Source organism: Pinus tabuliformis, chromosome 8, assembly GCF_031772625.1.
Source record: "Pinus tabuliformis cultivar Carrire ecotype Pingquan chromosome 8, CPIR1, whole genome shotgun sequence".
NCBI lineage: Eukaryota > Viridiplantae > Streptophyta > Pinopsida > Pinales > Pinaceae > Pinus > Pinus tabuliformis.
In genome coordinates, this window is record NC_142294.1 from 1,679,128,874 (window position 1) to 1,679,153,833 (window position 24,960).

At 37.5% G+C, this 24,960-nt stretch overlaps 1 pseudogene; it reads right to left on the reverse strand.

Annotated features, from left to right (window-relative positions):
• Nucleotides 1–501: 501 nt before the first annotated feature.
• LOC149242666 (3-dehydrosphinganine reductase TSC10A-like) overlaps nucleotides 502–24,960 on the reverse strand; it is a 30,949-nt pseudogene continuing 6,490 nt past the window's right edge.

Sequence of the window (24,960 nt, forward strand, 5' to 3'; positions counted from 1 at the left end):
TTTGAGTACTAATTTCCTCTTATTCTCAAGTGAATGAATTTCGCCCCAAACCTCCACTAAGAGTTGATGCATTAACAAAAGTGTTTGGAGAGAAGATAGAGCCGCTGTTATCCAACTCAGTTCTATTTTTTGTTGGGAAATCCGCATTCGCTCCCATATTTTAACCACCTTCTTAGTGGCCCGAAGATTTTCCAGCATACACATCATGGGAGAAGGGGAATATGATATAGGCTTTTCCCAAGTGTCCTGCACTAGCTTGCCAAAATCGGGGTCCTCCAACCACACTCGATTGAATTTAAATGGCATCCCAAACCTAATATCCCCCTGGTGCTAGCTGAGAATAATGGGCCGGTGGTCGGATATGTAATTATCCACAATGTCAGATTTGACCAATCCAAGTCTCTCAATAACATGTTCCTGAAGTAGAAAATGATCTAATATTTTAGCAACATAATCATTACCTAATCTCCCATTGTCCCAGGTTGGCGCAATCTTGCATGGTCAGATGTCAATGAAGTTATAGTCAATGATGATATCTTTTATCTGGGCACTAGCAGGATCTATTCTTCTGTTCCAACCCCACACCTCATCCAAACTAGTAGTACAGTTCATATCCCCTACCATGATTCGTGTGGCAATCTCCAACCTCTGTGTTGCCACTAATTTCCGCCAAAAAGAGTCTTTATCCCTATATGAGGCATATATGTTCATTATATGGATACAGCCCATTAAAGCTCTAATATATCCAGCTAATAGAATATCGGCAAAACATGAGAATGCCATCATCCTTACCCATCGAGGATCCCATAAAGAAACTAAGCCCCTGAAAGGCCATCAGTATTAGTAGCCACCATATACCAGTCAGGGAGCATCTTCCTAAAAATATTTGATCACCTGGTGTGTTAGATGCATAGTCTCTTGCAGTGGAATGATGAAAGGGTGAGTCATGAAGAATAGCTCCTTTAGGGCCAAAATTTGCGGGACGACCCTAGTCCCTAAATGTTCATGGACATAATGTAATTCATGAAGGTCTGGTTATAGGATTTTTGCCTCTAAGGGCCTGGGGAGAGGAAGACAACGCAATGGGGACATTTGTCAAGGAGTGAGGATTGAAAGACTCAAAAGGGATATTCCGGGGACACCCCCTAAAATTTTGACTATCCCATTTCTTTTTTCGACGGATAATAATATTTCTAGTCGATAAAGGGCTAATGAGAGGGGACATGGAGCCAGGTGGCTTGTGGATGGCAAAACTTGGAGAGTGATGGCGATGTGTAATAGGAGAAGGGATATATGAAAAATGAGATGTGGAAGGGATGTCAAGAGGCGACATATGAGTTGGCATAGAAAGAGTAGGGGTCGATTTGGGGCATGTTAGAAGAGGGATCGTGTCTGATATAGGTAGGGAAGTCTCTCGAGCATCCAAGGTTCCAGAATCCTTGGATGTCCATGAGGCGGACTGAACCAAAATAGGTACAGACTCAACATAGATCAATGGATATGAATCAACAACAGGAGAAGTAGGGTTGAAATGAGGATTACATGTAGGACTCATAGCCATATCCAAATGATGTGTCCTACCACGTCCAATCATCTAGATATCAGGTGGACTTCTAGCTTTCCCTTTTATATCACATATATGTCACTTGTGAGCCATGCGACGTACTCCCCTCCTTCATGGACAGTGCACAATAAGGTGACCAGTATGATGGAAAATAAGGCAGCGAAGTGGAACACCCCAAAAATCCAGACACTGCTGCAATTGTGTGTCGTCCCATTTAAGGCATTAATTCAAGTCTAAGGGCCTCAACAAGCCATTTCACGCCATATTTAGTTGCAGAATAAATAGGATCCCCATACCATGCATATTGCAAAACACATAAAAGAGTAAATCCATTGAAATAGATTTTTATTAGAATGCGACAATATAATTTCAAGATTGTGAATTTTTTTTATAAAAATATATTTTTAATATATAAATAGATTTAACAAAAATAACAATAAACAAACTTTAACCTAAAACTCTAATCACAAAAAATAAAAACCATCTACAACCGGAAAACCAATTTCATGAATCATACAAGACCAGCCAAAGAACTGACAAGAACAACAGACATGGGTGGTCGGGCATGGCCTTGGTCTGTGCAATGCTTCATCAAGTGAAGAGCAACATGCAAAGTGTTTACCATCCCTGATAAATTTGTGTTAATTGTCTCATGAAAATCTTTGATGGGAATTTCATCTATATATCCAATCTCACCCACCTAGCATTGCAAACAAAATATCATTAGGTCTCCATTGAAAATATTGTTGTATTGCATGTGAAAGAATTTCATAGTCACTCACATCAGTTGTCTGCAAAAAGCTAAAACTTGACTGGATTACAAATTCTAAAAATATTCAGCTAAGGTGCTTCAATAATAATAATAAAAGACAATGAGAAAAACATATCCATGTACCTTTTTGAATATTCTATTAGCACTGATAGTTCTATTATCGACGAAAGGACAATGAGAAAAACATATCCATGTACCTTTGTGAATATTTTATTAGCACTGATAGTTTTATTATCGACGAACTTGTCTATGGCCTTCTCCAATTTGGCAGAGCTTCTGGCTATCAGAGTAACAAAAGCTCCTTGAGAGAGAGCCTCTTTGGAAATAGCAAGGCCAATACCATTGGGTCCTCCTGTTATTTGAACATGCTTCCCACACACAGTTTTCAGACATGGTGAAGGCTTCCAGAGCAATGTTATCCCTAACAAAAATAGTAAAAAGAAAACTAGTAATGATGAGTATAGTTGTAGCCAATTCCATCATGAGGAGAGGATCAAGGTTTTGGAAATGCCAATATTTCTTCAAACAAATGCAAGCACCTGTGTATTTAGGTTCGAGATGAGCTGGTCCTAGTTCTGCTGAGAATTAGATAGAACATTTATTAGAAAATTGTTAGAGAATAATAATGTTGTATGGTTGGGTTAGTGGGTTTTGTTAAATAATAATAATGTTGTATGGTTGGGTTAGTGGGATTTATTAAAGAATAATAATGTTGTATGATTGGTTCAATGGGATTTTAATAAGGCAGATGTGATATCAATGTTGATAGTTGGCCACCAGGTACATTTAGACAAAGTTTCCATCTCGAGGTATTACTATTCTGGGTGGAGGACATGGGCGGTCGTTTCCATCCAACTGGCGTGGCGATGCTACAAAGTGAGGTTGGCTGCGACTGGCTCCTCTTTGATTGCCCTCTCCTTGTTCGGTTGTGGAGACCACTAACCAAAATTTATTCTTCTTCTTGCTAAGAAGATCGCCTTTGACTCTATGCTTGCTCTCTTCGCCTCCCCCAAACCAAATGATGATGATTTCTTGTTGTGATATTGGCTTCTGCTTCATCGTTCATGATCCATGCTATCTAGGTATTTATATTGAAAGTTTTTTAACCACATATCCAGTGTAGTGTACTCACCAATACCTTTTTCTGTGCATTTCCGGGATCTATATGGGATTTTCGCTACATTTGATGCACTGAGGGAGCAAGTTCAAAGCTCCTCTTCCCCGTGGGGTTGCTACGCCATCGATTTTCAAAGGCTGGGAAACAGAGATTAAGGATTTTTAGTGTTTGTATCGTGCATAAGAAAGAGGACAATGACGTTATTGAGGCATATGGAATTCGACTCTCCTTCTCTATTCATGATCATGGGCTCGACTTTAGACTTTGTATTTTTAATATTCTTGTAATTAAAAGAAAACACAAGAATAATTAGGTTTTATGCATATATGAAAATAGTAGCCCAATATTTCTTCCTTTGTTTCTGAAGTGGCCAAAAGTGAGCTATGATTTACACCTTGAAGGAACCTACGACCAAGCAAGAATGGAGGGTTAAAGTGGAGGCTTATTCCTCTCTTGTTTCCCCATAATAGGGTAGCGCTTCTCTCGAAGAGATTTCTTTATGTAGTACGTTTTCCTATTTTTTGTGATAAGTTTTTCAATCAAAGTTTGGTGATTAAATTATTTTTTCAATTTTAAGTTAGGCAAGAGACTAAAGTTTCTTAGTACTACTTTTGCTTGTAGGTGACCCACTACCCAAAATTGACAAAAAATTCCCGGAGTTCCATTGGTCAATAGCTTTTAAGTGTACAATCGTTCAGTCCATCGCAAGGTATAGACCAGCAGAGAAAAAAGGAGTGTTTCAGAAAAAGGGAGTGGTTTCAAGCGGAACGCAAGTTTTAAAGCTCAAATCAACCTATTGTTCTATCTCCATTCACTTCACCCTTAACTATTTCTCCCAACCCTCAACTTCGTGCATTATGCAATGGAGGCATGCCCCATTTATCTACTTTTGCTAATAGATTCCACTCTCAGCATGGCCTTTGCCATATTAGTATTTGCTACAACCTTGAATGGCTCAAGCATCATTGTTCTTGTAAATGAGTTTGCCTCTCTTATCAATTTAATGCTTACTTTTTAGAGTGTAAAATTCCATGTCATTTTTCATTGCTTAAATTGTATTTTTTAATATAGGACCAAGTAAAAATTTTAACCATAAAACTTAATATGTTTTCTATATATAGATATATATGAAGTTGATATGAAGATAAATTAGTTAACATAGACCTTCAAATAATTTACTTAAATCTCTTGTTGAAATATTTTTTAAAAGTATAAGATTTAAACATCTGATTTACACATTTCTTTTACTTCTAAATACGTTATAACACATTAATTTTTTTAATTATATTTTACATTATTTTTTATTTATATCATAATTTTTAAGTTCTAAGTTTATTTTTAAGTGGCATGGATAGATGAACTAATGGGCTGTAGAATGAGCCTCACGGCTAGAAAGCATTCATCTTATTAACAAATTAATAAATATGTAAAATTTATAACATTAATTAAGTTTAGCATAAAAATAAAATATAAAAAAATAATGGAAGTTTTTTTTAACTGTTGAAAATTTTAAATATTTGTCAATTTATGTTTTGAATTTGATTTATCCTTCTAACTATCAAATTTTTCTCATACAAAAATATAAATATATTAATTTCTAAAATAATATTATATTATTTATCTTAATTCAAGATATACCAAGCGTTCATAAAATCAAAAGGTATTTTAGAATGAATAAAGATTTGATCCCTTTTGAATCTTGGTAAATCTAGAAATAAGATAAATCTCAACTAAATTATATTGAGATTTATGAATAATGTTCAGTCTCTTTTAGAAATTTAATGAACATCACAAAAGATAACTATTTTTCTTTACTATTATTTATCATATTTGTTATAGACATATTTGGGCACTTCAGCCCCAATCTTATATGTCGATAAACTAGGGCTCTTTAACCCCTAAAAGAGTTGTTTCATACCCTAAAAGATCATGGTCAACTGATTACATCTTTCCCCGAAAGTTCCACCTGAAAAACCATCCAGAATTGGCCTAAACTAGACCATACTGACTGCTCCACTGTCACGGTGTGATGCATACTGACTTCTACACTAGCTAGGTACGATGCATACTAATGAGGCCTTTTGTAGGGTGTGATGATCGAGGATGGACAAATGTCCGAGATAGTTTGCTAACTAGATGCTCATGGAATCTTCTAGAAACTTCTCCTATGACACTTGCCTCTCTGAATTCGCCCAAGGATGAGTAAGAGATCCAAGAAATCTCCAACTGGAACCAAATGCAACAAGTGGAATGACACTAATCAAAAACCTAGAGATGACTCACACCCTTGCACACATCTATAAATGGATCCCTCATTTGAGAGATCTAGAGGCTGGAATATTGTGAATTGCAAGGAAGTGCTGATAGTTTGTATTTGAGATAAAAACATTGTATTGTTGGTGTGATCTTGCTATTTCATGAGGTGAATAGGGATTGATGTTGGGAGGATGATGCTAAATCAGAAAACTGGGTTGTAATTATCCCTTCTACTTAATAAAGTTCTTCAATTTTTCTTCCATATAATTCTGCACTTGTGAATGTTATTACTTGTGAATGTTATTATTTGTGAATGCCATTGTATGTTCATTATACATCTGATTCTGTAATGCTTATGATAAAATAGATCAAGATGCTATGATGGTTCTTTGCTACTCTGTTTCTATAGGTACTCTTCAAGCGGGATAAGTACGAAGAGGAGTTGCAAGCTCTATCAAGGGGGATAAAGATCAAGCAAAGGATCAAGCGGAAGTTCTAGGATGGTCCTCTCATCTTTCTCTTATCTATTGTGCATAGAAGAAATCGTTGAATTACTTTGAACTATTGTTTCTAGGGTAGCTACCAAACCTAGAGGGCTAGTCGATTGAAAAGACACTAGTTTTTCCAGAAACAATATTAAACTATGCATTCCAACACCAACACCAAAATGCAATGTCCACAAATTCTTTCCTCTACAAAACTAAATTTTGTATGTGTTGAAATATGTAGTATTGGAATGGTTTAATATTTCAAAAAGAAATAAATTGAATTGCAAAATAAAATAAAATAAAAAATTTGTGACACCCAAACTCAAATTTAAAAACTTATGGTATTTTGAGTGTCTCTTAGATGTATGTCAACAAATTTTCCATTTCAATTTTTGTTTGAAATTCAATTCGAATTCGATCTTGATTATCGTGCCTCAAACTGCCCCCATTTTGTTTGGTTGAGGGCATCCACTTTGCCAAGGTTTTCTTTAACCTTCGATGTAAATATGTCATCCAATTGGTGTTTAACTAAAATCAAAATCCCCATAAATACCAAACGGGGTGGAATCTTCCAATAGCAAACTAATATAGCAGCTATCATAATAGCAGCGATGGAATCCTTTAGTTGGTAGGAGAGTGAGACAGGTGCCCTAAATTGGTCCTTCAAAACCAAAGCTTGATGTAATGGATCTCGAAGGGCATTATGTTTTAGCATCCAAGTTTCACGACATCATCATAAATGAAGCAAATGAAGCTTGAAGGACATTAATTTTTAGCATCAAAGTTTGATGACATCATCATAAATGAAGGAAGTTGTAATTCAATTATAAAATTTAGGTTTGATGGTATCATCGGTTAAATAAAACAAGCATTAATTCGACATGCTTCATGACATCAAGTTTTAATTGCACAGGTTTCATGACATCGTGTACTAAAAAAACAAGTTGTATCCCTGGAATTTTCTACAACATGCACCAACCAAAGAGTATAATTTTATTCTTTTGATGGAAATTATGCTCCAATGAGCAATGTCACCTGTCATGAAACTGACTACAATAAAAGCACTGGGCATGTTGTTTGTTGTTCAAAATAGACCATTGCATGAGGGAGATGTCCATCTTAGTCCACACAAATTGTCTCATGTAAACCATGCATCCCTACTACCTAGAATATTTATGATTTACAAAACATTATGTCATATTGAATATACCAAAATAGACTTATCTATATTCATCATTGTAAGACTAAAAATAGAGCCTATGGGAGAGGAATCACATCCTCATCCTTAGTTATGTTATCCTCAATATATTTGAAACTCGAAATGCCAACAACAACATTAAGACCTTCTTTTGATATGGAATCAATAACCATGTTTGGTTTTCAAAATATGTGTTGGAAAGTTATATTTTTGATTGATAGTTGAAGAGATCTAATACAATCCAACAAACAACAAAGGTTTGGTGGAGCTAAATTAGGGTGCCCCAGAACACCATCAATGATAGACTTTGAATCTCCATATATATGAATGCAATCTAGAAGCCTCTTCTTGGAGAACCAGAGCAATTCCCATACTGCCAATATCTCGGCTCTAGTATTTGTACTGCTACCACCATGCCAAATTAATTTTTAATGTGTCATATTGCAAATTATGAGCCATGCCCCACAACCACAAAAAACACCCTATGCAGCTCCATCGGCAAAACCTACAGGAAACCATATATGTGGGGGGAATAATCCAAACATGTAAATCTTTGATGGTCGAGTGCAATCCCCTTGTGTGTCCATCCATGTCCCAATGTTGTAGCAAATTATGTGTACATTAATAGGAATACCCTCAAAAATGTAAAAGTTCCTTGTTCGCGAGATCTCCGAGAATAAAAATAAAGGAATTAACTTATGCTGACCCCCCATCGAGACCCACCAACAAAGGAATTTTTCAACCGAGAGAAACTATCTATAAGGAAGGTGATAAAGTTGTAGAACCCATAGCCATACCTGTGAGGTTTTCGTGCATTGTAGGAAAAGATGTAGTTCTATTTCAATTGACTCTCGACATAGTGGGCACCATCCAGGACCTTTGAATCCCCTCCTGCAAAGGTTTTCCCAAGTCGGTATTTTATTATGCCAAGCCAACCATGTGAAGAGGATTATCTTCATGAGAACCCTCCACTTCCACACTTTCTTAAACCAACATGGGTTAGTTAAAAAAATCTTAGTGCACATAATATACATTTATATGTTTGTGACCACCATAGCTCATAGGTAAAGTTTCCTATCCCATGTGAGAAAGTCCCCCCTCTCGGCTCTGCAAAGACCCGCTTGTCTAAGATCTCATGCAAATTAATTCCAATTGACCGCTCAATGACCTTTTAAGAAAAATTTTGGTGCCTCTTTCCAAACTGTATATTGCTTGCTCCAATTCTGAATGACATGTTCCAAGAAAATGTAACCCTTGACATGAAGAACATCTATGGTATCCTCTTGTAGTTGTAAAGTTGAATTCACACAAAAAACTTGGTTAATCCCGATTAAAATGTGATTTTCCTTGCAAAATGACCATCTAAGCCTTTGTAAAAACAAACATTTCACTTTGTGAAAACTCAACCAAATGTAAGATCCAAATTTGATGCATATATTACCCGCTTTGTACTAATCAAATATGCTCTTCCCTTTTAGGCACTTCACTGAAATGATATCCCTCCATGTACCTTCATTGTATAGAGCCCTCCATAGAGATTTAATTAGTAGAGCCCACCCAAAGGCTCTTGTATCCAAGATGCCCCAACGTCCACATTCCTTTGGAGGAATGATCATTTCCCAATTTATCAAATCATATTCTCGTGACTCTCCAGTATCCGACCATAGGAAGCAAGAAAGTATAAACTAGATTCTCAGAATAATTGATGACGAAAGTGGAAAAATATGGGCTCAATATATAGAGATTTGTTGTAGAACATGATGTATGAGTGTATATCTCCCTCCTAAGGAAAGCCACCTATGAGTCCAATAATTCAATCTATATTGAATTTTTTCTAGAAGCCAAATCCAATATACTGACCTATAATTGTTTGGATTTGATATGAAGCCTAGTTATGTGAATCCATTGAATAGCGGTTTGGAACCAACACCAAAAATACCTACAATGAAATCTATCTCCTTCCTGTCACTATTTGAAAAGAGAGGCAATGACTTACTACCATTGAGCACTAACCCAGATGCCTCCCCATATCACACAAAAATATAATGAAGTTCCATCCATTGTGATCTAGAGACCATCCCAAAGGTATAGTTTAGCACCGTTGTACCACCAAAAATGTTGCAAGAGAACTACATGTATACCACCCACAAGTAGAATGACATTTCCATTAGATTGCTTGGAACTAATTACGTTTTACCTTGATTGTTTCTTAGTTGGAAGTTGGAATGTGAAAGCTAGAATGTGTACAATTTTGATAGTTGTCACTGAAACAATGATACCATTGTTTATATGCTATTATGTGTTAATTATTCCCATTTTTTTTTTAGTTTTCATTGGTTTGAATGTGTTATTCATATTCGTAGTCTAGGGGTTTTGTAGATTAAAATAAATAAGAATAGTTAATAGCTTTTTTTTTGTAGATTAAATACTCTTTCGCTGATCAAATTGTTCTCACAAATATTTTAAGTGGACACTCCACCCATTATCAATACTATACAATAATAGTCTACTAGGCTCAAATCAACCATGTATTATCAATTATATCAAGTTTTTTAAGAAACAAAAATGAACCCAACTTATTGTGAAAACATTTATGGGGTATGGTAGAGCCATAGTTTCCTTTATGTAGGAGTAACCTTTCTCATGATTCATCCATTCCTAATATTGCACTACTACTTCTCTGTTGTGGAAGGATTGGACCTAGGCATTCAACCTACTCAATATCATGATATACTACAGAGTCAAGACTCTTCGCTAACTAGTAGGCGTGTTGTAATTATATATTCCTTCCTATTATTTGAACTTGTGTAGGAGTTGTTAGCTCTGCTATGCAAAAGAATAAAAAATGGATTCAAAACAGTCTCAAAGGCTGCAAACACACTTAAAATCATACCAAAGGATCCATTTTTGCTGTTGAAATCTTCAAATTTTGATTAAAAGCCTTCCACCGATCAAATTGGTTGCAAAAGAAAAGCCCTTGGGAAAGCAAAAATACACTATCAAAAGGCACAAATACTCTAAAATCAGGAAAAAACTCAAATCGCAGGCTTAGAGGTCCGAAATCATATCAGTCGTTGGATTTGGCCGATCAACAGCCCAGATCGCGTCGGCATATCGCAATCGGAGAAGGCATGCAATGGCAGTGACATGGGAGATTGTCGATCAGTGATCACCAATCGGCATATCGGTGGGTTGGAGCATCGGAGCAGTCAGAGGTATCGGCGATGGCATAGCGATGCGATATAGCGATTCGATCAGAGCCATTGATAGTGCATCAGGATCAATGGCCTAGATCATGTCGCAATGGAGGACTTACAAAGGGGTCGGGGCACAATACATCGCCGATGAGCGATCGCCGATATTGCATCGGCGGGTCGCAATCGACAGAAGCATCGGCGGTATCGGCGCTTTTAAAAGGGGCGATGGAAATGGTGACCGGCAATTTCATGAGGACCGTCGATCGCACACAAGGATAATTTTAGGGGCGAATGTTCGCCCTTTGGCAAAATTAAGGGGTTTTAAATTTTTAGTGGGCGAATATTTTGTATCATAGTACATTTTTACAAATCACCTCAAATAGCCCACCTTATTTTAAGGGAGAGGGTAAAAAAGGTAAATTTAGCCCTTGAAATTAGGACTTACAACCTTCCATTCACCCATTTTCAAGAATAGGTTTTATTTAAGTGAATCCATTCGCCCATTTTCAAGAATAGGTTTTATTTAAGTGAATCCTATGGGCCAAATACCATATTTATAAAAGAGGTATGGTAAATTAATAAAAATATAGATAAATGAGAGGTATGGTAAATTAATAAAAATATAAATAAATGAGAGGTATGGTAAATAAATAAAACATTTTTTATATTTACTCCACAAGTCACCTTATATACATGTAAGGGTGTAAACAAATAAAAATATAAGTAAAGTGGAGGTATGGTAAATAAATAAAACGTCTTTTTATACTTACTCAAAAGGTATGGTAAATAAATAAAAATATAAATAAACTAGACGTATCGTAAATAAATAAAACTTCTTTTTATATTTAGTCCATAACCCTCTATCTATTTATGAAGGCTCAAGAAATACGTTTTAGTTAAGTGAATCCTATGGGCCAAATATCATATTTCTAAAAGAGGTATGGTAAATTAATAAAAATATAAATAAACGAGAGGTATGGTAAACAAATAAAACATTTTTTTATATTTACTCCATAAGTCACCTTATATTTACGAACACTCAAAAAATGGGTTATATTTAGGTGAAACCAGTGGCCAAAATACTATGGGACAAATACCATGGACTACATTGTTATTAATACCATGCAAAAAACCATTATTAACGCTAATATTAGAATTAATAAAAATAAAAATGGCACATGGTATTGACCCATGGTATTCACCAAAAGGGCACATGGTATTGACCCATGGTATTGACCTGGAATGTAGCCTATTTAAATGGGGGAATTAAACCAACATGTAGCCTATGCTAAGATTCACTAGGACTTTACAAAGTTTTATTATTTAGTGAAAGACTCACCAAGATCTTACAAGATTTTATAATTGAGTAAAATATTCGCCATGCCTGGTGAGAGATTCGCCAAATAATTATATATACATATTATATTATTGATAAAATCACCTTCCATTTTTCCTATATACCATGGAGATTCACCCATTTATTATATTTATAAATTTAGGGGGGGTTCTTAAAATTTTACCTGATCGCACATCTGGATCAACGGCCGAGATCATGTCGCAATATCGCTATCGGGATAGCCAAAGGGGCGGGGCCTTCACATATGATATGCTTCCAACCCGATGAGCCGGACCCGATGGCGTTTTAAATTATTTCTGATAAATTGTCGGGTCCATAGCGATATCGCTATCAGCGTTTTCAAAGAGGCGGGGCTTTTAAATAAGACATGTATGCGACCCAATGGGTCGGACCCGATGGCGATATAAAGGATTTTTTTATAAATTTTCAGGTCTGCGCGCTAAGGCCGTTTTCAATGATTTTTGGCGCATTTTTATATAACGAAATATAAGGAAATATAAAGGAAGCCTTGGCGGGTGCCGATAGTGATGAAGCCCGGACCCGATGGGGTCCGAGAAGTAAAATATATATGTTTTCAAGTCCGCCAAAAGAAAATTTCCCATGTTTTACAGCAGTTTTCAATGTATTTTCAAATATAAAGAAAAGAGGAGCATCGGCGGTATCGGCCCATATCGCAATCGACATATCGCAATCGGGGAAACCAGTGGTGCATAGCATTTGCATATATGAGAGTCGATGCGATGAGACCCGGACCCAATGGGTTTCTGGAACGAAATTATTTAATATTTGAAGTCTGCCAAAGGGAATTTTTCATGTTTTGCAGCATTTTTGCATGTATTTGCAAATACAAGGAAACAGAGCATTGACCGGCTATCATATGTGATTGCAGCCTGAATGGCAGACCCGATAGATGATTGAACCATGCCTAAGGACTTTTAAAGTTCAAAAGAAGCAGTGATGGGCGGGAAGGAGCAGTTTGGCAGCATTTCACTGTTTATAAGCAAAACATTCATGATTGAGTCGTTTTAATGTTCAGCAGCTGCAATTAATCAATAGTATGGCCGAGGAGGAAGCAGGACACCACCGATCAGTTCAGAGCATTCAATGGTTATGGGTTTCACCCATATTTCACTCCACCTGCCCAAGGAGGACCTTAGAGTGCGAGAGAGGGTCAAATCCATTTAAAACACAGTCAGATTTGTATCAGAGGCCCATTTCTAAGTGTAAATGTGGTTGGTGGCCATTTATGGGCTCCTCCACGCATTGGTTAGCAGAGATATTTTGTATTGTAACACCATATATACTCAGAAAACAGAATGTAAGGGATTTATGAGTGTTTGATGAATGAGAGCTTATTGTAGCCTTTTAACTTCTGGAGACTGTTAGTACTATGAGACCTGCAGCTTCTGGTCTTGATTTCCACTAATACAAGCTTCTTTTGTTGTCACCTGCTCACTTCACACTACTTCTATGTTCCAGGCTCTTATTGCTTGCATTTGTTGATATGTTGTGAATGTTTAACATCAGAGGGGCTGTCATCCCACCTCAATGTTACAATTTAGTGGTTTATTGATTTTTGCTTGCAGATTGTTGTTCTTTAAGTAACAAAGAGCTCTCATCCTCCCTGTTTATTGAATAATAGCCTTGCAGACCTTCTAACTAGTTGCAGCTGGCCATCACAGGGTCCTGTGCATCTGTTGGTGCAATCAATCTTCTCCATTATCACTTTTAACTTAAACTATGAGTAGTTGGTGGTTGAAAGCCTGGTTGTTTGGGGGTCTTCGCCCATGTCTGGGGATAGTCATAGTAGGAGCAGTTATCTGGCTTAAATGTGTCGTACATATTCCATTTATCCATCATTTTATCCAACAAAACTATTTAATTTTTAATGTTCCTGAGCATCACCGATTTACAACCTAGGGGAGTTTCTTGGGGTGATAACATTAATTGGCGCCGTTGTCAGGGAGTGAAGAGAATCGGAGCTCAAGCTTCCTTGGGAAAACGACATAGTTTCAAGCTTTGATGACAAACAAATTTTGAACACATATGTTGGTTGTAATCATCTGTCTAGCGACTCCATTGGTGGCAAACCATCCTTTGGCGACTCCACATTGAAGTTCTAGCTTAGTTTGTGAGGCATACAAGAAGGAATCCTCAGAAATATCCAACTGAACCGTTGCTTGACCCTGAAAAGGTTGTTAAATCGAAGAAATAATCAAAGAAAGGGGCATCAGGATCAGGTAAGCCTAAAAACTCTGATTTATCTATGAAAAATGAGTTTATAGTTGAAGAATCACAACCTGAAGTCTTGGAGCCCAGCGTTGTTAATAAAGAAATTCCTTCAGAGATTAGTTCAGCCCCTTGTGCAGTCAGTTCCCCTTTGAATCTCAGTCCAAAGAAAGCTTCCCATACTGTCCAAAACATCCCAATATCTCTTCCATCCATTGCATTGTTTCCTACTGCTCCATCTGTTAGTATTCCTCCACATATTCCAAATATGGCAGGACAGCAAGCGCCCACTAGGATTGAGAGGATTGTTGCTGCTAGATATGGACCTTTGGTATTTCCTGTGCCTCTAAATCCTATGCCTATGGGAGAATATCAAAAATATATGCCTAAATTTACTGGAACAGAGGGAGTGACAGCTGAAGAACATCTTGAAGCCTTCTACAGTTATGCTGATAACTTAGATATAAGTGAAAATGATGAATGGATGAGAGTTTTTGTCCAGAGCCTTGATGGAGAGGCTAGGAAGTGGTTTAGAGGGTTACCCCAGTGATCTATAACAAACATTGAAGCATTAGATGAAGCATTTTTGAAGCAATGGGGAGATAAGAAGGACTTATTATATTATCATACTGAGTTTGGAGACTTGAAAAGAGAAAAGGGTGAGTCTTTGCCTGACTTCAATAAGAGATTTAATAGGATGTATACTAAAATACTAGCTGAGGTAAAGCCTACCCCCACCACCACCAAACTCACATATGCCAATGCTTTTGACCCTGATTTCTACTTATTGTTGAGAGAAAGACGATGTGCCACTTTGAATGATATGCAAGAAGCAACCCTGGAGGTGGAATCCAATATTATGGCAGCAGAGAAGTTGAAGAGTCAAGTTGATAAAAGAAGGCTGAGAGGTGAGGCCTCTTCTTCCTCTACCTCTACTTCAGAGCCGAAATTAGACAAAATGACTAAGATGATAGAGTCATTGGCTGCTGAAATATCTAAGCTAAAGGTTGAGCAAACTTCAGGAAAAACAAGGCAGCAAAGCACATTTGTTCCAAGAAACCCAAACCCATTCAGAAAAGCAAATGATTAGCTACAAATCATGCAAAGGGTGGAGAAGCAAAAGAGGATCATAAGGTTAAAACTCTCTTTCAAAATGCAGTCATGGAGGGGGAACAATTGGAAGAAGAGGAGGATGAAATTCACTGCATGGAAGATAAAGGCAGCGCTGTGTTTTTAACATTGGCCGAATATGAAGAGTCACTACTGCAAGAGCAAAACAGTCAGAAGTGGGACAGTGGTGTTGTTCTACAGTCTGGTGAGCAGTAGCAAAAATATAATCTTAGATCCAATGCAAAGAAGGCCAAAGAAACCGTTGCACAAGAAGCTGCTGCCCAAATAGCGCCACAGAATACTAGGCAAAGAAGACTAGAAGCTGATAATCTCACCGTCAAAACCCCAGTTCAAGAGGTAAAAGCTACTGATAAAGTATTCTCTTCCTTCAGTTTTGAATCAGAAGTTCAGAAATTGAAAGTAGTTGTGCCTTTGGTCGTGTTGGTAAAGAGCGAACTATTTAGAAAACCCATCCTTGAAGCCCTTGAGCTAGAGTCTAAACAAACCTCTATTGACTCTGTCAATTTGCAAGATGACAAGCCTGCTATTGTGCTTAGTCCCATGATTGAACCTGCTGATAATAGTTCTCCATATTTCTATGTTTCATTAACTATCCATGATATTTAAATCCTCCACAATTGCCTGCTAGACATAGGTGCCAGCAACAATCTAATGCCTAAAACTGTCATGGAAGAGTTAGGCCTTGATATCACTAGACCTTATCATGATTTGTTCTCTTTTGATTCAAGGAAGGTAAAATGCCTTGGATTGATTAAGGATCTAGCCATTACCTTAACCCAGCTGCCCATGAAGAGTATGATGATGGATATAGTGGTGGCCGATGTCCCTCCGAAGTTTGGTATGTTGTTGTCTAGAGGGTGGATTAAGAGACCAGGAGGGACATTACAGAATGATCTATGTTATGCAACTGTCCCAGTGTTTCGAGGAGAAAGTGGGAGATTATATAGAGAAGCACAACTGGCATATATCATTAGTGATGAGAAGAATCCTACAAACCATCCCATATATGCAGTGGACAATGATTTTGGTGCATGCATTCTTCAAAAAGAAGAATCTGAAAAGGCCTCATTGCAGATCAGGAAACAATCAGATCAGGCTGAGCATGATGTAGGAGGATAGATTTGGGAGATGTTCTTTGATGGAGCTTGTACCAAAGAGACTACAAGAGTAGGGGTGGTGCTAGTATCCCCACGGTAAGAAAGAGTTGAATTGTCTCTGAAGCTGGTTTTTCAGGTCACAAACAACATAGCAGAATATGAAGCACTGTTATTGGGCCTTCATGCAGCCATAGACAGAGGAATAAAAAGGCTGAAGGTGTTTGGAGATTCTAACCTAATAATTCAGCAAGTAAATAAAGCATTCCAAGCAAAGCATCCGAGGCTGAGAGGATACAGAGATGAGGTATGGAGAGTCAAAGATTTCTTTGATTTTTTGCATTTCATACATTCCTAGATCCCAAAATCAGCTTGCCGACTCCATTTCTGTTTCAGCTAGTTTGTTCATACCTCCATCACCTCCCAAACTATTTTATGAGGCACAAATGAAGTATAGACCCTCCATACCTGATAATGTCCACCATTGGAAGGTTTTTGATTATGATGATGAGTTAAATAGGTTCCTTCAAGTCATTGATGAGTTCTCTGAAATGAAAATTGACCAAAATAATGATGCTTTGTTAGAAGATCCCAAGTCCCACCTTAGAAATAAGATCGGCAAGAATAACATAGTCCAACTCCCTGGCAACCATATTCCTAGGGCCTGATTCCTCTTGAGAGATTATTTGACCACAATGATGTGCCTTACAAAGCTACCCATAAAGAAGATCAATCTGTTGTGTGTAAGCATAATATAGGATGCCCATGTCAGCCCAAATTTATAAATCTGTCTACTAATCTATCAACTGATTAGAATGCCGAATACTGCAAGTTAATGAGGCATTTTGTTGATGTTTTCGCTTGGGAGTACAGTGATCTGAAGACATATGACAAGAATATAATTCAGCATAAAATTTCGCTTGAGAAAGACATTATTCCCTTCAAACAGAAGCTGAGACCAATGAATCCTATGCTCCTTCCTCTGGTTGAGAAAGAAATCAAAAAGTTGCTGGCTACTAAGATTATAGTGCCTCTCAGATATTCTAAATGGGTGGCCAATCTGGTTGTTGTGAGGAAGAAGAATGGTGAAATCAGACTGTGTGTTGATTTCAGGAATCTAAATAAATGTTCCAAAAAGGATAATTATCCTCTGCCAAAAATGGAGCATTTGTTGCAACAAGTCTTAGGTGCAAAAGTAATGTCTTTTATAGATGGATTTTCAGGCTTTAATCAAATCGTTGTGCACCCATATGATTAAGAGAAGACAACATGTACCACTCCTTGGGGCACATTCATGTATGCCAAAATGCCGTTTGGGCTTATGAATGCTGGAGCCACCTTTCAGCGCGCTATGGATATTTATTTTGTGGGAGAGAAGGATAAATTTGTGCTAATCTACCTTGATGATATAACAGTCTATTCCAGCAGCCATCATGATCATTTACAACATTTAAGAAAGGTGTTTTTGAAGTGCAGAAGGTTTGGGATTTCAATCAATCCCAAAAAATCCCAATTCGCTCTGGAAGAAGGCAAACTATTGGGGCATGTAGTGTTTGCTGTAGGTGTTCAAATTGACCCAGAAAGAGTCAAAGCGATTCAGGCCTTAGCGCTCCCAATATCAAAGAAAGACATACAGTCTTTTCTGGGAAAAATTAATTTTGTAAGGAGGTTCATTCCGAATTTTGCAGAGCTGGTTAAGCATATAACCTTCATGTTGAAAATGGGAGCAGAGGTAAAATGGACCGATGCAGCAAGGAAATCTTTTGATTCCATTACGAAGGCTATTATGGAAGCTCCCACTTTGATAAGCCCTAATTATAGTAAGGAGTTTAACTTGTTTTCATTTGCCTCTAAGGATAGCATTGCAGCTGTTCTGTTGCAGCAAGATGAAGCAGGTCAAGAGCGTCCAGTGGCCTTTTTCTGCAAGAATCTGAGGGATGCTGAACTATGGTATGATATTATTGAAACGTAGGCTTATGCTCTTATTAAATCTTTGAAAGCTTTCAGAGTGTACATCGTGCATTCTGAAATAGTTGAATATGTGCCTTCTGCTGCAATAAAGGATGTCTTAACGCAGCCTGATGCGGATGGAAAAAGAGTGAAATGGATTGCAAAAATGATAGAATTCAACATAGAGCTGAAACCCACCAAGTTGGTAAGAGGTCAGGGGCTTGCCAAGTTATTGGCTAAAGAGAATTGCAAGTCTTTGGACATTGATTTCTTGTTCACTGTGGCAGAAAATGGCCAAATAGAAGAGCATGAAACAGCTAAATTGGAGAGTAAACAGCCAATCACCGAGAACCTAGCTTCATGTAGCTGGTATGCTGCAATAATTAATTTTCTTTTAAAGCTAGAAGTCCCTTCAAAATTTTCTCAAACTCAAGCAAGAACTTTAAAGCTCAAGGCAACAAAATATTGCATCAATGATTGCTTGCTCTACTGGAGGGATCCATATGGAGTGCTTTTAAGATGCCTGGACAAAGAACAGTCAATAGAGGTCATGCAACAATTCCATGACAGCATGTGTGGAGGACATCATTATTGGAGAACTACTGCCCATAAGATTCTCAGAGCTGGGTACTATTGGCCCTCTTTATTTTCTGATGCATTTTCTTTTGTTAAATCTTGTGACAGGTGCCAAAGATTTGAAGGTAAGCAGTAGTTAAAATCCTTGTCCCTAAAGCCAATAATTGCAAAGGGACCTTTTTAGCAATGGGGCTTGGATTTCATTGGTGAAATCAACCCACACTCTAGTGGCCAACATAGGTGGATATTAGTCGCCACTAACTATTTTACAAAATGGATTGAAGCAATCCCAACAAGGAAGGTTGATCATAATGTGGTCATGAAATTCTTATCAGAAAACATTTTCAACAGAATTGGTTGCCCCCATAAGCTAATAACAGATAATGCAGCAGCCTTCAGGGCAAAAGAGTTGGTGGAAATGTGTGATTCAATGGGCATTAAACTTGTTCATTCCACCTCCTATTATCCCCAAGGGAATGGTTTAGCAGAATCCTCCAATAAGAGTCTGATCAGGATAATTAAGAAGCAGTTAGAGGATAATAAGAAGAATTGGGATGCCAAGCTCAAGTATGCACTTTGGGCAGACAGGGTTACCATCAAGAGATCTACAGGCTACTCTCCTTTCAAGCTAGTATATGGTACCGATGTTGTTTTTCCAATTCAACTTACCCTCCTTGTGTCAAAGTTGCTCCAAACAGCGTAGGATGAAGAAGGTGATATGGCCAATAGAATCACTGATTTAACAGAATTGTATTAGATCAGAGAGCAATTGATTGAAAAAGCTACAGCACAACAGAAAAAGATCAAGAGAGCCTTTGAAAAGAAGGCAAAAAGAGATAATTTGCAGGTTGGGGATTTGGTTCTAAAATGGGATGCATTTAAAGAAAAGAAAGGAAATCATGGGAAATTTGATGCTCTCTGGACAGGCCCTTTCATAATTTCACATATTCAAGGGAACAATACCTTCATACTGAAAAGTATGGAAGGAGAGACAGTTTTTGATGGCCCAGTTAATGGGCGGTTTTTGAAAAACTATGTGATTTAAGGTCTTTGGCCTTGAAAAGCTGTAAATATTGTGTTTTATTCAGTTTTTAGTATAGTTGTAGTAGACTCCATGCCCAATGGAACACTAGGAATTTTGGCTAATTTGTTCGTTGCTGGAAAGGCATTGATCTGCAGGTTCTTGAGACCTCACAGGGAGGATCTCATCCCCAGAAGGAGCCAGTGTTAGCTCTGCTATGCAAAAGGATCAAAAATGGATTCAAAACAGTCTCAAAGGCTACAAAAACACTTAAAATCATACCAAAGGATCCATTGTTGTTGTTGAAATCTTCAAATTTTGATTAAAATCCTTCCACCGATCGAATTGGTTGCAAAAGAAAAGCCCTTGTGAAAGCAAAAATACACTATCAAAAGGCACAAATACTCTAAAATTAGGAAAAAACTCAAATCGCAGGCTTAGAGGTCCGAAATCATATCAGCCATTGAATCTGGCCGATCAACGGCCAAGATCGTGTCAGCATATCGCAATCGGAGAAGGCAGGCAATGGCAGTGACATGGGATATTGCCGATTAGCGTATCGGCGGGTTGGAGCATCGGAGCAATCGGAGGTATCGGCGGTGGCATAGCGATGCGATATAGCGATTCAATCAGAGCCGCTGATACTGCATCAGGATCAACGGCCTAGATCATGTCGCAATGGAGGACTTACAAAGGGGTTGGGGCACAATACATCATCGATGAGCGACCGTCGATATTGCATCGGCGGGTCGCAATCGACGGAAGCATCGGCGGTATTGGCGCTTTTAAAAAGGGCGATGGAAATGCTGACCGGCGATTTCATGAGGACCGTCGATCACGCATCAGGATCAACGGCCGAGATCATGTCGCAATATCGCTATCGAGATAGCCAAAGGGGCGGGGCCTTCACATATGATATGCTTCCGACCCGATGAGCCGGACCCGATGGCATTTTAAATTATTTCTGATAAATTGTCGGGTCTGCAGCGATATCGCTATCGGCATTTTCAAAGAGGTGGGGCTTTTAAATAATACATGTATGCGACCCAATGGGTCGGACCCGATGGCGATATAAAGGATTTTTTATAAATTTTCAGGTCTGCACGCTAAGGCTGTTTTCAATGATTTTTGGCGCATTTTCATTATATAAAGAAATATAAGGAAATATCAAGGAAGCCTTGGTGGGTGCCGATAGCGATGAAGCCGGGACCCGATGGGGTCCGGGAAGTAAAATATATATGTTTTCAAGTCCGCAAAAAGCAATTTTCCCGTGTTTTGCAGCATTTTTCAATGTATTTTCAAATATAAAGAAAAGAGGAGCGTCGGCGGTATCGGCCCATATCGCAATTGGCATATCACAATCGGGGAAACCAATGGTGCATAGCATTTGCATATATGAGAGTCGATGCGATGAGACCCGGACCCGATGGGTTTCCGGAACGAAATTATTTAATATTTGAAGTCCGCCAAAGGGAAATTTTCATGTTATGCAGCGTTTTTGAATGTATTTGCAAATACAAGGAAACAGAGCATTGGCTGGCTATCATATGTGATTGCAGCCTGAATCGCGGACCCGATAGATGATTGAACCATGCCTAAGGACTTTTAAAGTCCAAAAGAAGCAGTGATGGGCGGGAAGGAGCAGTTTGGCCGCGTTTCACTGTTTATAAGCAAAACAGTCATGATTGAGCCATTTTAATGTTCAGCGACTACAATTAATCAGCAATATGGCCAAGGAGGAAGCAGGACACTGCCGATCAGTTGAGAGCATTCAATGGTTATGGGTTTCACCCATATTTCACTCCACCTGCCCAAGGAGGACCTCAGAGCGCCAGAGAGGGTCAAATCCATTTAAAACACAGTCAAATTTGTATCAGAGGCCCATTTCTAAGTGTAAATGTGGTTGGTGGCCATTTATGGGCTCCTCCACGCATTGTTTAGCAGAGATATTTTGTATTGTAACACCATATATACTCAGAAAACAGAATGTAAGGGATTGATGAGTGTTTGATGAATGAGAGCTTATTGTAGCCTTTTAACTTTTGGAGACTATTAATACTATGAGACCTGCAGCTTCTGGTCTTGATTTCCACTAATACAAGCTTCTTTTATTGTCACCTGCTCGCTTCTCACTACTTCTATGTTCCAGGCTCTTCTTGCTTGCATTTGTTGATATGATGTGAATGTTTAACATCAGAGGGGTTGTCATCCCACCTCAATGTTACAATTTAGTGGTTTATTGATTTTTGCTTGCATATTGCTGTTATTTAAGTAACAGAGAGCTCTCATCCTCCCTGTTTATTGAATAATAGCCTTGCAGACCTTCTAACTGGTTGCAGCTGGCCATCATAGGGTCCTGTGCATCTGCTGGTGCAATCAGTCTTCTCCATTATCACTTTTAACTTAAATTGTGAGTAGTTGGTGGTTGAAAGCCTTGTTGTTTGAGGGTCTTCACCCATGTCTGGGGATAGTCATAGTAGAAACGGTTATCTGGCTTAAATGTGTTGCACATCTTCCATTTATCCATCATTTTATCCAACAAAACTATTGAATTTTTAATGTTCCTGGGCATCAGCGATTTACAACCTAGGTGCGTTTCTTGGGGTGATAACAGGAGTTTGATAGAGAAACATGTCAAGTAAAACCTTTTCAGCTGCAATTGTGAAGTGCATGCGGAAAATAAAGAGACATGGTGTGGAAAGTTAATCCCTGTTGAATCATCAGATGGATACCTATGAGATTTTTTCCACAATAGTAAATCTATCCTATAATTGATTAACAACCAATCAAACCATTAGCAGAGTCCGAAACCATTCATAGATTTTTCATGAGTATTATTCAAAAAAATTAGCTCTTTATTTTATTGTAATTGATTATTGAATTTAGGAGACTTTTGATTACTTGTCACTCAAACTTCTAGCTTTTTATTGTATTGCAATTGAAGTTGGTTGTCTTATTCATATTGGTAATCCAGGTTTGATGTCCTTAAAAATCAGAAGGGACTTTTAGATGGCTTTTCTCAAGTCAATATATTTATCCTTGTTTGACAATTTTTTGTTCCTGGTAGATATACCCACCTTGGTGTGGCCATTTCCAAGCATTAGAACCTACATATAATAAAATTGCAAAGCAAGTTCGTGGGGTTGACTCCCTTGCCTTAGCTTATAAGATGGATACCCACACATCATGGTGCAAGCTCATAAATTTTCCAAAGAATGTGGATTGAACAATGTGAAGCAGAAATTGAAATTTATTTGCTTGAAGCAAAGCGTGTACAAAAATTCACATGTACAGTTTTGTTTTGTTTTGTTTTTTTTTTCATGTATCCAAAATTATGTTCAGGTAAATTAACGATAATTATGAAATCTATGTATGACACCAATCCTTCTCCTCCATTGGACCTTGACATACAATAATGCAGAAATCAACACATTCAAAATTAAATTATGTGCATGTACAATGTAAAAGACTGCAAGCTTTTGAACAAGTGAGACTGTTCAATATTGAAAAATGATCAAAAATGACTAGGAGAGGAGAAAGAAATATGCACCAAAACTGTGTGGAAGGAAATAATTTTAGCATCAAGTGTACACTTCATAGCCTTTTTCCACTTTTTGGGAATAAAGTCTACTTTCGAAGGCATAAAAATCCTTTTTCGTTTATTTATATTCTCTTTCCTCATCAAATACATAGCCATGTGTCACATAATATCATGTTGAATAAAGGAAAGCTCGTGGCTACTACCATAAGAGTTCACCATGGTAACTCTGAATAATGAATTAAAGTTGTTATGCTAGCTAGAAGAATTATTTAATCAATGCTCAACAAAATATTCACTTCTCTTCTATCAAACAATGTAAAGTTTCCATGTGAGTGATTCACTTTATTGATATATCTATTTCGTAGATCTGCTTTAAACTAGTTCATCTAATGGTAAATTTTGAATTTGTCATTTTGGAAAAAATCTTTGAATAAACTTCCTATGTCACAAATGAGTCCAAATGCCAAAAATAATTTAAGCAAGGACAAGCAAAGCCAAATCCAATCACCTTAAGAGAAAGTGGTAAAAGATTATAAGCTTTTGATCAAGTGAGACAGTTCAATATTGAAAAAATGCATCTTTTTGATCAAATATTTTCTATTAGAACTTGAAAGAGCATCTTTGAAGATTGCAAGGAAATTTATGTTGGAAAGGGTATAGAATCTGCAAATTTAGCATAATGTAATCGATTTATCTTTATCTTCTAGCTTTGAATGGAATTATGTTCACTAATTTTTATATTCATAAATCAAATATGTCATGATTCTTCTCAATTTTATGCCTTACAATGCTTCCTTTACAAGTATTTTTCTTAAAAGCTATGTTTGCATAGGCATTGAAATCAAGGCCTTGGTCTTTAATTGCACAGAGCAAGACTTTACCAATCAATAAAAATTAAATTGATGGAATTCTAAACCTTAACACTAATTTGAATTCAACATTTTTATTGTAATTTAGCCATATTTAAACTAAGGGGTGGGACTAGATTAGTTTAGCTTCATTGGGGTATGGATAAGAAGTAATGAGTTTAGTTTCTTTACCATTTTAGGGAGCTATACAGGTAGACCAATTAAGTGGAATGATAATTAATTTACAGTGAGAATGTGAAATCGAAGTTCTAATGTAGGATCATGGTGTTTAGGGTTACCATAAGCAATAAGTTTTCAAGTAAGTGCTTCTATCAAAGGGTTTAGCATTGTTATCCACATTCCATTTTTTATGGAGGATGATTTGGTTGAATTTTTGAATGGCTCATTGGAAGACCAACATATTTAGTTCAATCTAATGGATATACATAGTTTCCTTAACCCACTCCCATACTCATGTCTAATGGTGGGGACCAAATCAATGGAGGTAGACAAAAAGGAACTTTTATATGAGTTAGAAATGGTTTAAATCAGATTTCATGATACCAATCTTTCCTCCTTAAGTGAAGAAATGGAAATTATAGTTGCATCACATTGGCCAGA